The sequence below is a fragment of the Schistocerca gregaria genome, chromosome 6, assembly GCF_023897955.1.
Source record: "Schistocerca gregaria isolate iqSchGreg1 chromosome 6, iqSchGreg1.2, whole genome shotgun sequence".
Lineage (NCBI taxonomy): Eukaryota > Metazoa > Arthropoda > Insecta > Orthoptera > Acrididae > Schistocerca > Schistocerca gregaria.
The window spans coordinates 284,679,397-284,690,381 of record NC_064925.1 but is presented as its reverse complement, the minus strand read 5'-3'; the positions used below and the strand labels follow the sequence as shown (position 1 = coordinate 284,690,381).

General features: G+C 42.4%; 1 protein-coding gene across 7 annotated transcripts in view; it reads right to left on the bottom strand.

Annotated features, from left to right (window-relative positions):
• Positions 1-10,985, bottom strand: part of LOC126277952 (tetratricopeptide repeat protein 12-like) — a 101,721-nt gene that overhangs the window by 29,634 nt on the left and 61,102 nt on the right. The window lies entirely within an intron of this gene.

Below are 10,985 nucleotides of genomic sequence, written 5' to 3'. Positions count from 1 at the left end.
CCATTGATATTGTGAACCATGTACTGTCACGAGCGACGTGCATCATTAATGGATTAAAATTAAGTATTCCACCAGCTACGTCCGTTTTTCTCAATTCTAATTCCCTTGTCATGTTCCAGACCTTACACCAGCCTGCATGAGCTAAAACGCGTGCATTTCGGCCTCCTTTAGTGACACGGTGTTGGCTCTCCTGCCAACCACAACAGTATGCATTTTACAGCTCATGTTTACAGAGCATTTTTTTTTCCTTGTTTTGGTCCGTACTACAACCTCTCAAAATACCGAAAGCAAAGAGCTTGTAGTAGAAGAGATGTTCACAGTAGATAAGATGGACAATTGCTCATATCCTTTAAGGTATGCATTTTAGAGCCCATGTTCACTAGACATTTTTGTCTTGTTTTGGTCCATACTGACACATCTTATAATATGGAATACTTTAAATACCACGTGTGTGTGTGTGTGTGTGTGTGTGTGTGTGTGTGTGTGTGTGTGTGTGTGTGTGTGTGTGTGTGTGTTGATTTGTTTCCCCTTATCAATAAAAATATTTTTAAAGCCGAATTTTGTATGCCCATGAATGAATGTTAAACAACAAATAATTTCGTGGAAAATGAAAACTGAACAGTGTGAAGCAATAGTTTCCCATTAATAATGTTTTATCCACATATTGTACAAGTGAGGATCCTGTATCCTCATGCCAAAAATATTGATTATTTTTGACATTTTTATTTAATTAAATTTCCTCTGGCTGCATCTATCAATATGTGCCAGTGATTATTCAGCACAGTTGCCACATGATCTAAGATTATCTTTGCTTGCACCAATGCCTGGAGTTTATTGTTGCTGCTCCTGCAGTCTACTTTAGTTTGTACAAGCAATGGGTTGTAAATCATAACTTCCACTCACAAGTAACAAGTATGCTGTTTTTTTTTTTTTAAATACAGCCAAATAATACTAATACTATTGCTGCTACTACTACAAATAATAATAATAATAATAATAATAATAATAATAATAATAATAATTCACAGCTCGGTGCAAATATTTTCATCTAACACCATCCAGTGACGTGCATGTTGGTTTAAATCAATGTTATCATCCAGGTCCAATGCATGAATGCTACTATTCAGCTATCTGTCAAATGAATAAAATGTTTCTGATTGTATACTTTAATCTCAGCATTTTAACTAATAAATTGCAGTTGCTCTTCACATCAAAAATATCACTTGCTTTGCTATCAGAACAATAAATTCTTTACAAGCACAGAATCACGTGCTCTAATGAGCAGTGACTCCTCCCTCCTCTCCTTCCTCACTGCATAGCTGACAATGATATCCAAACAATAGGATAACAACACTTGATTCCAGACAGCAGTGCTCAATTTGTCTCCTAGAGTGTTCTTGTTCCATGCTAGTATACAGTTCTGTGTCAGCTTGTCCAGCACTTTGATGAAGTTACTCTGTACTGTTACTGTCTTCATAACAACAAACCACCTGATGAAAATATGTATGAAAGAAAGAAACTCTCTGATGCATGTTATTGAGAAAGAAAAGCACAATAAAGGAAGGAAAGTGAAAAACAAGTTAAGGCTATGAACGGTTTAATGAAGTCTTCTGCAAGCAGCGAAAAATCTTGTAAAAATGTTATTTCTTCAAAAAGAAATACTGTGAGCTTAGGTGATAACCTCCCTACAGCTACTACTGTCTCTTCAGGACCTGAACCATTGTTGGAGCAGGTAAGAGCTTATTTTATTTGCTTGTTGCCAAACTTAAGTTTCTTGTTTCCTAAACATGAATTTTATATGAAAAATTGAATTTTATTAATATACTTTCTTACTATAACATGTAACAGACATATTTGTAACCAAAGAAGAAAAGTAATGTCAACAAGTAGTGACAAATTCAGTTGCGTCTTGACTATTTAGCTCATGATTATCATGCCGTCCATACTACACACCCTCCACAAAAGTGTAGCTTTGAGAAGGCACTGTTAGCAAGCAGCTGCCTCAATTTCTCTAAGTACCATGAGCAAATCTCTGTTGTGTCATGAAAAGTGTAGGTTTCCTCCTGTTCGATTTGCATCATTTCACGTTTGATATGATTAAGTTAAACATAATAACATTTATCTTAAAGTGTGGACAATATTTTTATTTTTACATTAGTTTTTCTGTAATAATTTTTAAAATGTACATGTGACCTGTATTAATAGGTCATAAAATATGATGATTTCAAATGGGTGTTGTTGAATAAAACATGTAGAATCCCACATAAGTTTTTTTGAGTATAATGGCCATCTTTGACAGCATGGTTTCCTTCCAACAATTTGCCAATATGTGTGGTCCGCACTGTCTAAAATATTTGTTGCCATAACATTCACAGTTCCAACATTTTCAATAATGTTTCCCTTCACACCTTTGACAATCTTGATCACAGATGTCAGTGAAACATCAGGAAACTGTTGACCATACCATGTTTTTTTAAGGAATGAACAAACAATCTGCAAGTTTAGAATTTGAATTTCTCAAATCTGGCTTCACTTGGTGAACAGCTCTCATCATGTTGGGCCAAGAATTACATTTGTGTTTGCATCTCTGCAAAATTCTTAATGAAGAAAATCAGACTCTCATTCAGGACTAGACTGAACATTGGAAAGTGGCACTGGAAAGGTTGTTTTGCAGAACACAATGCTTGTTTGTATAACACAGATCCTGCAGCACAGAGATGGGGTTTTGAGGAATAAGAGCTAATTCTGTGAAGAAAATAATGGATAGTTCTTGCAACTAATAAAAAAAACATTGCCATGTTTGATATTGTGTTGAAATAGCATTTGTGAAAAGTAAGTTCTCAGGAAACAATTGAATTCATCATTCTGGTATAGACATGTATTCAAGTTTTCTCTTAAGGATTCTCTGTTCCATGTGGGCTCATTTGTTACACCTTGTTGTGCATGATGCAATGCTACCACACACATTTGGATCAACTTTTTCAGTACAGTTCAAGAAGTTTTCAATTTCTTTTCTGCATTTATCTGTCATGGCATACTTTGAAGAAGCATGTATCTGATTGTAAAATCTCACAGCAGTATTCATTGAGAAAAACGAATGGATGTCTTGGAGCCTCTTTGATACTACTTGAACATGTGTATGGTGCTGTTTATGAATCTAGTGAAGATTTTAAAGTAGATTCCTTATGAAACAATCATGCCACTTGCATTGGAAGAAAGCCACAAGAATTTAGATTTCCTTATTGTAAACTGGTCTTGTATGAAATTATGTTCAAGATCAACCACATCAGCAAATCTCTCCTAAGAATTACCATAAACATACAGAGTGCTGTGGGTCTTGATCTCTACATCTACAATACAACTATATTCTGCAAACCATCATGAAGTGCATGACAGTAGGTACATCCCATTGTACAAGGTATTAAGAGTTTTTCCCCATTCCATTCACATATGGATCAAAGGGAGAATGATTGTTCAGATTCATCCATATGTGCTATAATTAATCTAATATTGCCCTCTCATTCTCTAGGAGAATGTTTTGTAGGGGGTTGTAGTATATTCCTAGAGTCATCATTTTAGGCCAATTCTTGAAACTTCTTAAATAGGTTTTCTCAGAATAGTTTACATTCATCTTAAAAAGTCTACCAATTCTGTTTCCTCAGCATCTCTGTGACACTCTCCAATAGGCAAAACAAACCTGTGACCACTCATGCTGTTCTTCTATGAATATGTTCAATATCCCCTGTTAGTTCTATTTGGTACGGGTCCAACACACTTGAGCAATATTCTAGAATGGGGAATGGGTTGCATGAGTGATTTCCTAATCAACCCTTTGTCACTAACTCTAAAGAAACACACTACATGCAGTTCAGAATGTGTAAGTTGTTTCCCACCAATATATGCTTACTATATGATGACAAACAGATAGAAGAAGTGGAGAGTGTTAAATTATTGGGATTACATCTTGACAATAAATTCAACTGGGAAGATCACACCACAAAATTTCTGAAGAACTAAATAAATCTCTATTTGCAGTGCAAATGTTGTCATGCATAGGGAATATGAAAATGAAAAGGCTGGCATACTATTCTTACTTTCATTCCATAATATCATATGGGACTATTCTCTTGGATAACTCATCAAGCCAAGTTAAATTTTTTTCTGGTCCATAACTTGTGCAAACCCAAGAACATCTTGCAGAGGGCTGATTGCAGTAGTAGGGATGATAACTACTGTTTCTCAATATATCATTTCTTTTTTAAAAGTAACAGCTCGGTTCATGAAATCAATAACAGATAAGAATAATCTTCACAAAGATTTAACGTCACTTACTGTGGTCCAAAAATGTGTCACTTATTGCCGGCCGCTGTGGCCGAGCGGTTGTAGGCACTTCATTTCGCAACCACACTGCTAATGCGGTCACAAGTTCAAATCCTGCCTCGGGCATGGACATGTGTGATGTCCTTAGGTTAGTTAGGTTTAAGTAGTTCTAACTCTAGGGGACTGATGACCTCAGATGTTAACTCCCATAGTGCTTAGAGCCATATGAAGCATTTTTTGTCAGTTATTCAATAACACACATTTTCAGTACCTTACCAGCAGTTTAACTACCAACAATGTTCAGTTTAAGAGGAGCTTAAAGGATTTACTGGCGGCCAATTCCTTCTATTCCACTGATGTATTTCTTAGTAGAACCAAATGATGTGTGTGTTACTAGCAATATCAAAGAATGTATCAGTACAATCTGACTTCTGTGCAGATTCTGTGTAGTAATGTGGTCATTGTAAATAAGTGTTGCAAAATGACTTTGCAATTTAGTATTTAGTACTTTTTAAATGAAAATATGTTTAAAATTTTTGTGACCCATTCCACATCCATGACAATAATTTCACTTGGGATCTGTGGAAAGTGCAGTAACATATTTGTTTCCCACTGTATGTATTTATTGTGTATTCTCATTTTTCTGATGTGTTCTAATGTATTCTCATTTTTCTGACATAATATAATACTGAAGAGTTCTGAATATGCTCAAAACCAAAATAAACTGTAGGAAAACCTCACCAAAATGGGGGTTCTCTTGCCAATAAATATTAAAATACTAATGAGTCAGAACAATCTTCAAATTAAATTAACCATGTAGTATCATTGCCGCAGATACTACTACAACACCGCACCAACACAAGTTTGGCAGCCCGTCGTCTGCCAAGCACAGCGCACTCTAGCGGGCTGTGCAGCTCAACAGAACTGGAGTTTGCCTCGTTCACTTCTTAGCTACATTTCAACCTAGGCAGACGCACTTTCATAATCGGACCTCAGCCAGTTCTGTTTGCATTGATTCTCTGTGGAGAGCCCATCAGGCTTAGTCCCTGAGAATATTTTGTATTAGTTCATAGCTGCAGCTACAGTCCTACAAACTACTGAAGATAAGTAATTTTCATTGTACTATGTGTTTCTTGAATAATAACTTCTCTCTAACAGTGGGCAGTGCGCCGTACCACATATTATTGCAACCTGGACTCCTTCAGCTCCTATCAACTTGACCTCCTATTTATTTGCCTTTAGTAACGAGCTGAAAACACCCACGTATTTTGTGCCTCTAAACTGTGAGACACAATAAAATGGCGACGAGTATGGTCCCTTATTTCCGAGCTCACTAAACTATCTGTGATTCTGGTTCTTTGTTTCCGTGTTTGTCCACTTAGTTTTGCCTAGGTTGGCGATGTGCTTTTGCCCTGCGGACACTTGCTTGCTCACTTTTCTGGTTTGCCCTCATCTGCAGTACTTGCTTCCTGTTTGTTACACCATGGCTTCACAAAGAGAACAACCTTCTGACGACGCAGATGCTCGCAGCGATGCAAGGACTAGGGGCCATGCAGTGTACAGCAGTGCAAGCAAACACGATGCCGCCGCCAGAACCCTCGGCGCCTCCACCACCAACACCAGCACCACCGTTCCAACGCTTCAACCCTGACACGGAATGATGGGACAAGTACTGGGTGCAGCTTGAAGCACACTACGAGGTCTACAAAATTGCAGGTAATGCGCAGCTGCCTTTCCTTATTGCCCATGCTGGTGTGGAACTGTACTGCGTGTTAGTGAAACTCTTCCCCACCTCCCGCCCAGAAGAACAATTGTATGATGATGTGCTCCACAAGTTGGACACACATTACAAGGACAGGTTCAATGTCGTCGCTGCACGTTATAAGTTTTTTTGCCCGCGGTGTGAACCTGGTCAGGCTAACCGCTCATGGATTGCAGACTTGCAAGGGCTTACATCCGACTGTGACTTTCAGTGTGCCTGCAGACTGTCCTACGCAGTTGTCATGGTTAGAGACACTATCATGCAAAATGTGATGGATCATCACCTCTGGGTACAGATCCTCAAATGTAAGAACCCTACTTTGCAAGAAGTGTTAGATTTGCTGGATCACCTGGACGCATTTGACAGGGCAAATTCCACATCTGATGCAATGCCAGGGGTGTGCGCGGTTAGTGCTTCTCACAACAGGCCCACGCACTTTGCGACACCACAGCCGGCTCCACCGCACTGCAAACAGGCGCATAAACAATCTGCTCACCATGCTTTCGCACCTAGACTCATATCTTGCCCTAAGTGTTTTAGTGCTGTACCCCGGGACAAGTGCCCTTCCTGTTGGGCTGTGTTTTCTCTGTAACAAAACTGGTCATGTTCAAGCCGTGTGTTCTAAATGGAACTCTCACCCCACACACGTGTCAGGTTCACGTAATTTCCAGCAGCATCACCGCAACGACTCTTGCTGTGGAACTGACTTTGGGCAACCTATGGATGTTAATGCTATTTTTGAACGGGCTTTTATGCCAAGTGCATCTCCCGTAAGTCAGGTGCCTAGCCACACTTCCTCAGACACTCTCAATCACATTGAGCACGGTGCACACTAACTATTTGTGATTCTCCACATTGCTGGATGTGATGTGCGTTTGCAGTTAGATACTGGTGCTTCGGTTTCTTTATTGAATCACAAGACATATGCATTGCTTGGCCCACTGCTGCTCTGCTGCTCTCTTTCCAAGCTGACTGCTTTCACAGTCTTGGTGTGTGTAGTGTATAGGCCACGTACAGTGCCACCGCCAGAACAGTTACTTTCCATGTCGTTCAATCACGTGACACTACAAACATTTTCAGACTGGATGCATTTGAACTTTTTGGGCTCTCGGTGCAAGACAATGTCCTATCTGTCTCAGCCAGTGACCATAATGACAGTGTTGACTCCCTTTGTGCGTCGTTTAGTGAACTTTTCTCCGACAGCTTGGGTTGCGCTTCTAATTTCACTGCACATGTTGTAGTTAGAGACAATGCTATACCTGTGTACCGGCACACTCGCCCAGTCCCGCAGGCATAATGCGACGCAGTAGCTCTGGAACTCATGCATTTGAAAGTCATTGGGGTCCTAGAACCCGTGTCTGCCTCACCCTGGGCGTCACCGATAGTGTGTGTTAAGAAACCTAATGGTCGACTCCACATTTGTGCTTAAGTCCACAGTGAATCCCCAGAATGTTGTTGCTACTTTTCCTTTGCCACACCCTGAGGACATATTTGATAAGTTGGGTGCAGGAAAGTATTTTTCTATGATTGATTTGAGAGACGCATACTTCCAGATTCCATTTGATGACTCATTGCAGTGCCAGTTTGTCATAAACACTCACTTGGAACTGTTCAAGTTTCGCCAACTTCCTTTCAGTTGTGCTTCGGCGCCAGCTATTTTTCAGTCGTATTTGCAGCAATTGTGTGCTACGGTTCCAGGGTGCTCTAATTATCTAGACGATATTGTAGTGTCAGGTCGCATCCCTGAAGAACATTTGCAGAACTTGATAACTTTGTTTAAGTGTCCTTTCACGGGCTGGTCTCAAATGTAACAGGAACAAGTGCAAGTTTTTTTCAGACTGAGATAGAATACTTAGGCATGTGATTAATGGACAGGGTATCCACCCCTCACCGCCGCATTTCCGTGTGATCAGAGACTTGCCGGCACCTACGAACTTGAAGGAACTCCAATCTGTGTTGGGAAAAATTACTTATTATATTCACTTCATTCCTAATGCCGCTCAGATAGAGACGCCTTTGCATCGCCTCCGGCATAAGAATGTGCCTTTTGTGTGGTCTCTGGATTGTGCCACTGCTTTCCGCCAGCTCAAATCTGTGTTGCTCAGTGATCAGTGTTTGGTTCCATTTGATTCCTCCCGGCCTGTGGTTTTGGCTGTCGATGCGTCTCCACACAACATCGGCGCAGTTCTCTCGCACCGCATACATTCGGTCGATCGCCCAATCGCCTTTGCCTCCAAATTGCTCAGTTTGGCACTACAAAACTACTCTCAGATAGAAAAGGTAGCTCTAGCTATTATCTATGGAGTCACCAGGTTCCATGACTTTTTGTACAGTTGGAAGTTCTATCTGGTTAATTAACACAAACCTTTGATGTTGTTGTTCCACCCGTCCTGTGAAATTTTGTACCGGTCTACAGCTCAATGTGGCAATGCTGATGCATTGTCTCATCTTCCTATAGGTCTGGATGATGCCTTTGACTCCTCCAAAGTGTCGTACTTCTACATTGAGTCGCAGGACGCAGAGTTTGCCAATGGTTTTCTGTTCAACTTCCATCGTATTGCTTCCACGACGGCCGACGACGCTTCTCTACGCCTAGTTTTGCAGTACATTCATACGTAATGGCTGCCGTCTGCTTCACAAATTCCTGACCCCCAGGTTCGGCATTATTTTGCACAATGCCATAGTTTGTCAGTTCACCGCGGTGTTCTATTACTCCGAACGGAAAATGATCAATTCCGTACCGTGGTACCTCGTTCTTTGTTGTCGGAAATTCTCCGCCTTCTCCATGTTGGTCACTAGGGTATCACGCGGACAAAACAGCTCACTTGATGTCATTGCACCTGGATTGGTATTGATCGCGAGATTGAAGATTTGCTCACTACTTGTCAATCTTGCGCGGAGCGTCAATCTGCTCCCTGCCAACAGTTCTTTGCGTGGCTGACTCCTAATGCGCCTTGGCGATGTCTCCATGTTGCTTTTGTGGGTCCGTTCTGAAAATGCCCGCTGGTTGATTGTTATCGATGCTTACAGCAAATCCCCTTTTGCTGTCCTGATGGTTTCCACTACCTCGGCGAGTACCATTTGAACGTTGACATCAATTTTCTGTCTGGAGGGTCTGCCAAAAGTGCTTGTCTCCGACACCGGCCCCCAGTTTGTCTCCAAGGAATTTGAAACATTTTGTGTTGCCAATGGCCCGCCCCATTCCACCCTCAGTCGAACAGTGAGGCTGAACGGATTGTCCGAACGTTCAAGTCACAGATGAACTAACTTGCTCACTATGCATTCTCACGAGTGTGCTCTTTTGACCTTTTTGTCGTCCTACCACTCCCAGCCATGTGGTACTCACTCTCCGGTTGAATTGCTTCATGGTCGCATACACAGGTCGCCACTCTCTTTCGCTGCTTTGCCTCCTTTCGGCTTCATCCTGCACACTATGGTCTTCTACAGAGTTTTAAAGGGCAGGCAGCGTTGGAAGCACGGGTGCATTGTTCGCTTGCTCGGCGATGTTCCATATCTTGTTTCTGATCCGTCCAGCTTGGTCAAGCGGCACAGGAACCAGTTACGGTTGTGCCTCCTTCTGGTTTCTGCCATCCCCTCTTTGTCGGCAGATGCTGACTTCTCGCGGTCTCCCTCAGAGTCCGCACTGCTGCCACAACTGGCACGTTCCCCTGGTGTGCCCACTGTGCATGCGCCGTCACTTTTGGCACGTCGCCAGCGCGCCCCTCCTGCGCATGTGCCTCAGCCACCATTGCTGCCAGCGGCCGCCGCCGTCCGTCGGCCTTCCGCCACAGCCTCCATGCCGGCCGACTGCCAGACGCTGCCCCCGACGCCACCCTCACCACCTCTGCCAGCGGCGCTGAGTCCGCCACTGGCTGAGGCTTCCACCTCGCCGGTAACTCCACCGCACACCGCCACCATGGAGTTGCCCCCATCGCCCATGGACGTTGAGCTCTCCCCATCCCCTTTGGGCCTACCTGGGAGTGGTGTGCAGTCTGAGGGAGTTTTTTCTACCGGGTTTTCCCTCGCTCCCTCATGTGAATGCGTGACCACGGATGAGCAGTCATCCCGGGCAGTCCCTCTGTCCGCCCCCTCAGTTCTCCCACCCCCAGGTCCCTCCTCTGAACATTCCAAGCCTTATTCCATGACGACACGACATTTTGGGGAGTAGGGGGTGTAGTATCATTGCCACAGATACTACAACAACACCGCGCCAAAACAAGGTTGACAGCCCGTCATATGCCAAGCACAGCGCACTCTAGCGGGCTGTGCAGCTCAACAGAACTGGAGTTTGCCTCGTTCACTTCTTAGCTACATTTCAACCTAGGCAGACGCACTTTCATAATCGGCCCTCAGCCAGTTCTGTTTGCATTGATTCTCTGTGGAGGGCCCATCAGGCTTAGTCCCTGAGAATATTTTGTATTAGTTCATAGCTGCAGCTACAGTCCTACAAACTACTGAAGATAAGTAATTTTCATTGTACTATGTGTTTCTTGAATAATAATCCTTCTCTCTAACAGTGGGCAGCGTGCCGTACCACATATTATTGCAACCTGGACTCCTTCAGCTCCTATCAACTCGGCCTCCTACTTATTTGCCTTTAGTAACGGGCTGAAAACACCCATGCGTTTTGTGCCTCTAAACAGTGAGACACAATAAACCATTTAGTAGCACATTCAAGAAGTGGACAAGAAATTCTACATGTTAGATACTGAGATTTCTAAATGTATTTATTTCTGAAATAGCTGCAGTCTTAATTCCACAACAACTGAATTTTTTTGGCTGGAATAATATGTAAAATAAAAGAAAGGCAACCCCTCACCTATAGGCGACTGAGGTGTCATGCATAGAGACATTCAACAGAATACATAGTTATACCAACCTTCAACCTCTTGCCCTTTCTCTA